Raw genomic sequence first — 8,697 nt, 5'->3', positions numbered from 1 at the left:
TTTAAAGTGTAGATTCATTCATTTTATTCCGTATGTAGTCACTTGTTGAAATCTCTAAAAAGACAATTATTTAGGAACGGAGGGAGTATATGATTTATTACTATACGTGGATAGCCTTACCATACCTGGTGGTAATTTAAATTTATTACCATATTCGATATTTTCCGAGTTATGGCCTTACCATACCTGGATTGATAGCCTTTGGGGTAACTTAAATTTATTACCATATAATTACCATATTCAAAATTTCCTGAGTTATGACCTTACCATACCTGGATTGATTTATTACTATATGTGGATTAATTATGATTTATTACTATACGTGGATAGCCTTACCATACCTGGTGGTAATTTAAATTTATTACCATATTCGATATTTCCCGAGTTATGGCCTTACCATACCTGGATTGATAGCCTTTGGGGTAATTTAAATTTATTACCATATAATTACCATATTCAAAATTTCCTGAGTTATGACCTTACCATACCTGAATTGATTTATTACTATACGTGGATTAATTATAATTGATTACCATAAATACATTGGGTATTGCCGGTCAGACGAGAAAAGAGAAAAACTGGTGGGAGGGGCTGGTGGGAGGTGGGACGAAGAAAAACCGGTTGAAAATAAACCGGTTGAAAATAAACCGGTTGAAAGTGGGGGGAACTATTCAACCAATTCGTCCATTAGGAGTAGAGATATTCATGCACTTTCTGTTCCCCTATCAAATTCACAAAAACTTGATGCTATCCACCAGATATAACTAACATTGTAGCAAAACACCATGAAGTTTTTGCATTTTTTTCTACCTAAATCTGGACTTTTTTTGGACTTGTTTTAGGCAGAATCCAGCTATGTTTCATGCTATCCATCAGACATCAATGTATCGAGCGGAACCCACCAACCAACCATTCAATTTCTCTATCGTACGGCTCAAAATAAAAGGTCTGTATCGTGTATATAGGGATCGATCTTGTTGCACCGCGCAGCTAGGTCACGGTCAGATCGATCGATCATGGCGGCGCCGTCGCAGAAGACGCGGTCGACGCACAGGTCTGCGTTCGCGCAAGCCACGCACCAGTTAGACATCGCCGGCTACAGCACGGCGCGGAAGGCGCTCGTCGGATCCGTCCGGTCCGGCAGCTTCCACGCCGGCGGTTTCATCTGGGCCCTCGTGTGCCGCCTCCAAGATTGCAGCGGGCGATGCGGCGTCGCGTCCATCTCCCTGGAGCTCTCCAAGAACGAGACCGACGAGGACGTCGTCGCCATGGCCAGCCTCCGGATCGACGAGCGCAGCGGCACCGGCAAGTTCCCGGCCGCCGTGTGGCGTAGCGACAAGCCCAGGACCTTTCCCGCTTGGTCCACGGGCGCAGTCGCCTGGGAGCTCACCGTCCCGGTTGCGTTCCGGCGCCATGAGTCGCGCTACGTCGACACTGATGCTGACTGCCTGTAAGACAATAAGTTTTGGGGAACCAGCACAACCCTCTAGGGGTGGCTTATCTCATTATATATAATGGTTGTGTTACAATATGTACCATATACGTACATAGGTACAGAAGCTATACATAGTCTAACACCCTCCCTCAATCTTAGCCACTTTCTAAAGAACTGAGAAGGGTAAGATTGCGCCTACAAGCCTCAAACTGTGGCAGCGGTAAAGGCTTAGTGAAGATGTCTGCAAGTTGATCCTTAGATGAGATAAACTTGATCTGGAGTTGCTTCTGTGATACACGTTCCCGTGCAAAGTGATAGTCAACTTCAATGTGTTTCATTCGGGCATGAAATACTGGATTTGCAGAAAGGTATGTAGCACCGATGTTATCACACCAAAGAATAGGAGGCTGTGGTTGAGACAAACCCAACTCCTGAAGCAAAGACTGCACCCAAATAATCTCTGCATTAGCATTAGTCATAGCCTTGTACTCAGCTTCAGTACTGCTACGTGACACAGTAGCCTGTTTCCGAGCACTCCAGGCGATCAAATTAGAGCCAAAGAATACTGCATAACCCCCCGTGGATCGCCTGTCATCTGGGCTAGCAGCCCAATCTGCATCAAAGAAGGCCGAAAGGACCCGAGAGGAAGTCGGCCGAATATGCATACCAAATGTCAGGGTGAACTGAACATAACGAAGAATGCGTTTAACAGCAGCCCAATGAGTATCTCTGGGAGCCTGAAGATACTGACAAACCCTGTTAACAGCATAAGAGATATCTGATCTCGTAATCGTCAAGTACTGAAGTCCACCAACAATGCTCCTGTACTCTGTGGCATCCGCAGGAGACAAAAGCTCACCATCAGCAGCTGTTATCTTGTCGGTAGACGACATGGGTGTGGTGGTCGGTTTGCACTTCAGCATGCCAGCTTTCTGTAACAACTCCAAGGAGTACTTCTTCTGCGTAAGGACAAGACCAGTAGCACGAGAAGTGACCTCAACTCCAAAAAAGTAGTGAAGCTTCCCAAGATCTTTGACCGCAAAATCAGCACCAAGAGAGCAGACAAGAGCATCAGCAGCATACTGAGAAGAGCTGACAAGGATAATATCATCGACATATACCAAAAGATACATAGTGACTTCTGGCTTCTGTAGAAGAAATAACGAAGTGTCAGCAGTAGACGGCACAAACCCATGAGCACGAAGGGCAGAGGCAAGGCGGGCATGCCAGGCACGAGGAGCTTGCTTCAAACCATATAGTGCTTTGGAAAGACGACAGATATAGTCAGGACGATCAGGATCAGAGAAACCGGGCGGCTGTTTCATATAAACCTCTTCCTCCAAAAATCCATGTAGAAAAGCATTCTGCACATCAAGTTGACGAAGTGACCAACCACGAGAAACAGCAATGGAGAGAAGAAGCCGAATAGTGGTAGGCTTGACGACGGGACTGAAGGTGTCCTCATAGTCAAGACCATGACGCTGCCGAAAACCGCGAGCAACAAGTCGCGCTTTGTAACGCTCAATAGATCCATCCGAATACTTCTTCACTTTGAATACCCATTTTGAGTCAATAACATTTACCCGTGGTGGTGGAGGAACGAGAGTCCATGTCTTGTTACGAAGAAGAGCATGAAACTCCTGCTCCATAGCCTCTCGCCAATGTGGAATGCGCAGGGCAGCCTGATATGAGCGAGGCTCAGAAGATGGATCCGCAACAGCAGCAGCCAAACAAGCAGCCAACCAAGCAACCGTACCATCCTTACGTTCCTTAGGTTTGAAAATGCCACTGCGACTGCGTGTATGTGGTCGGGACACAGGAACCACCGAGGTCGACGGAGCAGCCTGCAACGGGCTGGAGGACGGCGACGTTGACGAGTCAGCCGGTGACGAGGAGCCAGTCACGGTAGCCTCGGACTCGGTTGGCGAAGAAGGCCGACCCACCGGCGAAACCGGCAGAGCAGACGAAGCAGCTGGCGACTCCGGCATCACAGATCGGGCCGATGGCGAGCTCGGCATAGTGGGCCGTGGCGCGGCCGGTGTCGCGGGCCGATCCGCTGATGAAGGCGACGTGAGGACCCGAGCCGCGGGCGAAGACGGCGTGACGGGCCGAGCCGCGGGCGACTCGGCGGCCGCTGGCGAAACGGACCGAGCAGTGGAGATGCTCGGCGCGACGGGCTCGTCGGGTGACCATGCATGGGCACGCGAATCGATGCCATGCAACATAGGGCGATCGACGTGCCCACCAGAAGACGACGATGATGATGGTGAATCCTCCAACAGCTCCAAACGAGCTCCACGTCCGGTTCCTGCACCATGGTTAGGTAACAGCAAAGGAGAGTATGCAACATCATCAAATTGGTCAGAAGCAACAGAGGATGAATGCAGGGATGGTGGTTCGACAGTGGACACAGGAAGGTTGGCAAAGGGAAAAATATGCTCATCAAACACGACGTCCCGAGATATATAGACACGATTAGTGGGAACATGAAGACATTTGTAACCTTTATGAAGAGAGCTATAGCCAAGAAAAACACACTTCTTAGAACGAAACTCAAGCTTGCGCTTGTTATATGGACGAAGATGCGGCCAGCAAGCACACCCAAATACCTTGAGAAAGGTATAATCAGGTTGTTCATTAAGGAGAACCTCAATGGGAGTCTTCATGTTTAAAACACGAGTAGGAGTACGGTTGATGAGAAAGCATGCAGTGGTGAAAGCATCACTCCAAAACCGAAACGGAACAGATGCATGGGCCAAAAGAGTAAGACCAGCTTCAACAATATGACGATGCTTACGTTCGACTGAACCATTCTGCTGATGTGTATGTGGACATGCTAAACGATGAGCTATCCCAAGCGACTGAAAGAAAGAGTTGAGGTTGCGATACTCGCCCCCCCAGTCTGACTGGACATGAACAATTTTGTGCTTGAGAAGACGTTCAACATGTTTTTGAAACTGAACAAAAATATCAAACACATCAGATTTGCGTTTAATAAGGTAAAGCCAGGTAAAGCGACTATAAGCATCAACGAAACTGATATAGTAATTATGACCACTGACAGAAGTCTGAGCAGGACCCCATACATCTGAAAACACAAGTTCTAAAGGATGTTTCACCTCACGACTGGACTCCGAAAAAGGAAGTTGATGACTCTTCCCCTGCTGACAAGTATCACACACTGCTACATCTTTATGACTAGACAAACTAGGAAGCTCATGACGACACAAAATATGACGGACAATAGGTGTGGCCGGGTGACCAAGACGAGCATGCCACTGTGACGGAGAGACCCGAACTCCACTGAAAACACGAGCGACACCAGGATGCTCCAGACGGTAGAGGCCCTGGCACAACCGCCCACTAAGAAGAATGTCCCTCGTGCCCCGATCCTTAATAAAAAGATCAAAAGGGTGAAATTCACAAAGCACATTATTATCACGTGTGAGTTTAGGAACTGAAAGAAGATTACGGGTCACAGATGGAACTCGAAGAACATTGCGAAGCTGAAGACTCCTATTGGCATGTCTAGTGAGAAGAGATGCTTGACCAATATGAGAGATGTGCATACCTGCTCCATTGGCGGTGTGGATCTTGTCGGAGCCATGATAGGGTTCACGAGTGTGAAGCTTCCCCATCTCGTTGGTTAGATGCTCTGTCGCCCCAGAGTCCATGTACCAGTGTGGATCGATGGAGTAGGACTGAGTGTGTCCCTGTTGCTTCTGCGGCGCGGGACGATCAGCCATGGCGACCTGACGGGCATTGTTGCGTGTATCTTTGCCGTCATTGCCAAGACCAAGGAAGCTTCGCTGGAAGCGCTTATGACACTTGGAGGCCCAGTGCCCATCGCGGCCACAAAGCTGACACACACGTGGACCGCCAGCCCCCGGTAAGGTCGCAGTAGGTGGGGGGGCCGAGGCGGGCGACGGTGGCAGCCCCAAGGGAGACCGGGGTGATGAAGAAGAGCGGCCACCCTTGGTGGCGGCGTTGGCCGAGAGGGAGCCAGTGCCCCTGGTGCGGCGAGTCTCGACCCGTTGCTCAGTGAGAAGGAGCCGAGAGAAAACCTCGTGTGCCAGCATGGGTGTCGAGTTGCCCCGCTCGTTGATGATCTTGACTAAGGCATCATACTCCTCATCAAGACCATTGACAATAAACGAGTTGAACTCGGAGTCGGTGAGGGGCTGTCCAATGGAGGCCAATGTGTCGGCGAGGCCCTTGACCTTGTTGTAGAACTCAGTGGCAGTGGAGTCAAGCTTCTGACACTCTCCAAGCTGACGACGGAGTGCAGAGACACGAGCCTGGGACTGCGCTGCAAAGGTGCGCTCAAGGATGGTCCAGGCCTCATGAGACGTCTTCGCGAAGACAACAAGGCCGGCAACTGCCGGCGAGAGCGACCCCTGGATGGAGGAGAGGTTCGCCTGGTCCTGCCCCGTCCAGACGCGATGGGCCGGATTGTAGACCGGACCGTGCACACTGTCTACCAGCGCGGGTGGGCAGGGAAGCGATCCGTCGACGTAGCCTAGCAGGTAGTGACTCCCCAAGAGCGGGAGAACCTGCGCACGCCAGAAGATGTAGTTGTCGGCGGAGAGCTTGATGGTGATGAGATGACCGAAGTGAAACGGCGGCGGCGAAGACAATCCCATCGAGAAGGCTGCCTGGGGTGCAAACACCATGGAGGCAGCCGGAGGCACCGAAGCCGATGCGGGAGGAGGCGGGACCGCAGCCAGGGCGGGCGCCGCAAAGCTCGCGGCCGGTGCGGACGCCGCAAGGCCCGCGGCCGGGGCGGACGCCGCCAACCCCGCCAGCGGGGCAGTGTGATCTGCTTGCGGCAGGAGCGGCGGGACGACGCCTGCGGAGTCCGCAGCGGACGGCAGCGCCGCGGTGTGGACCACGAGGTCACGCCCAAGCGAGGGCGCCGGCGGCGTGGAGAAGACGGAGCCGATGCTCCTTGTCCCGATCGGAGCCGGAACAGAGACGGCATCGAGCGGGAGGTTGAGCAGAGCCGCAAGAGAGGCCGGGAGGAAGCCCGCAGCAGTGGAACCGGTGGTGGCGGCGCTCGACATGGCGGCGGCGCGATCGGTGGCGCGGCGGCGGCGGTGAAGGCGGCGGCGGCTGCGGCGGCGGTGCGGGTATTAGGGTTTAGAAGCGGAAGCGATCGTAACCTAGCGTGATACCATGTAAGACAATAAGTTTTGGGGAACCAGCACAACCCTCTAGGGGTGGCTTATCTCATTATATATAATGGTTATGTTACAATATGTACCATATACGTACATAGGTACAGAAGCTATACATAGTCTAACACTGCCTCAACATACACTGCACAGTCGAGGTCCTCCTCCAGCAGCAGGAGAACAACTCCGCCACCAGCACCAGGAACTGCTTCGTCTCCGTTCCTCCGCCCCCCAGCATCTCTCAAGACTTGCACAGGCTTCTCAGGGAGAGGCAGTCGCCGGAGCCAGACGTGACATTCGTCCTCGAGGATGGTACCGAGATCGAGGCGCACAAGCTGGTAATGGCCATGCGGTCGCCGGTATTCCGCGCCCAGTTCTTATGCGGGGACATGAAGGAGCGGAGCACGCGCTGCTTCATAATGGACGGCATGAGCGCCTCCACCTTGAGGGCGATGCTCTACTTCATCTACACCGACGAGCAGCCTACACCCAGGAGAGGAAGATGCCGTGTGGCTATGGCGCAGGACCTGCTCGTGGCCGCGGATCTCTATGACCTAGAGAGGCTGAGGATCATGTGCGAGAAGATACTCTCCGAGGGCATGGACGTCGGTAATGTCATGACGACGTTGGCGCAGGTGGACGGCCGGCAGAGCTGCCAGCAGCTTGAGGCATCGTGCATCGAGTTCATGGCGTCCGACCCCGACGTGTACGATGCTGTGGAGGCCACCGAGGAGTACAAAGAACTCGAAAAGACATGCCCATCTTTCATACACGAGATCACCAAGAAAGTAGCCAAGAGCACAATGGCCCGCATTACATCTCCAACTAATTCTTCTTCCATGGGCACTAGTGGTGGCAGCGGCAGTAGAGAGGCAACCAAGAGCGCGTCGAGGTATACCCCACCGGCGGTGATGATCGGCACACACGAGTTCACAATCCAAAGCTTGAGCTGGGTGAGGGAGACGCACAGTGTCGGTCAGTACATCCGATCTGGCAGTTTCAAGGTGGCCGGTTATGAGTGGACCATAGATGTGTACCCGTCGGGACAGACAGAGGACACGTCGGAGCACATTGACGTATTTATTCGACCCACCATTAATGATGATGATATCAAGGTGAAAGATTCGGTGGCTATGAAGCCCGTCCACCCCACGGACAAGTCGCCGCCGTTTCCTCCCCGTAATCTTACACACACATTTGCCGGCAAGGCATGCAGGGGCCATGGGTGGCCAAAATTCATCACATTCGCATTTGCAAACTCACGCTGTATGGGACACGATGGCTCTTTCACTATACAATGCCAAGTCGCGGTTGCCACGAACTCCTCCACTGGCAGCACAATTGGCACCTTCATCCCTGGACCCGTGCTCGTGCCACCGTCCAACCTGGTATGGCATCTCGAGCGGCGAGGGCTGGGATGTTAAGTTCCTGGTTGAGGAGAGCGAGATACACGCCCATGGGCTCGTTGTTGCTGCACGGTCGCCGGCACTGCATGAGGCGGTGCATGAGTCGGCAACCAACCATGTAAAAATTGATGGCATTAGAGCCGTGGTTTTCAAGGCCATGCTCCACTTCATATACACTGACAAGCTGCCTCGCGTCGAAGACCTAGTTGCTCCTGCCGTCCGGCATTCCACGATGATCGTGGCTGGAGAGTTGCTGGCAGTGGCATGTCGGTTCCGTTTGGAGAGGATGGCGCGGTTGTGCGAGAACCTACTGGCCGAGAAGATCACGCCGGAGTATGCGCTGGCCACACTGAGGCTGGCTGGGTGCCACGGTTGCACGGAGCTGGAAGCCTACTGCATCGAGTACATCTCACAGCCACACGTGGTCAAGGATGTGATGAAAACTCTCAAGTATTTTATAGAGTGAAACATTTGCCCGTGAAGACAAACGTCTATTACTTGCAAACTCGTGAAGACAAAGATCTATTTCTTGTGCTGCTTTCTTGCCTCTCCAACCTCTCTCACCATTGCTGTAAAGATACAAGAATAACAATGTTGAAAAGTTCGTATTACTGGGATGAAAGAAAATATACACACGAGTGCTCTCCCATTGTACTGGCAATGTGAAATCTAACATAAGTAT

General features: G+C 52.2%; 1 pseudogene; it reads left to right on the top strand.

Moving 5' to 3' along the window:
* The first annotated feature begins 1,268 nt into the window (after positions 1 to 1,268).
* LOC123059509 (BTB/POZ and MATH domain-containing protein 2-like) lies at positions 1,269 to 8,481 on the top strand (annotated as a pseudogene).
* The last annotated feature ends 216 nt before the right edge of the window (positions 8,482 to 8,697 follow it).

The sequence above is a fragment of the Triticum aestivum genome, chromosome 3A (genome assembly GCF_018294505.1).
Source record: "Triticum aestivum cultivar Chinese Spring chromosome 3A, IWGSC CS RefSeq v2.1, whole genome shotgun sequence".
Lineage (NCBI taxonomy): Eukaryota > Viridiplantae > Streptophyta > Magnoliopsida > Poales > Poaceae > Triticum > Triticum aestivum.
The sequence above is the reverse complement of the archived record's forward strand: the minus strand, read 5'-3'. Positions and strand labels throughout refer to the sequence as shown.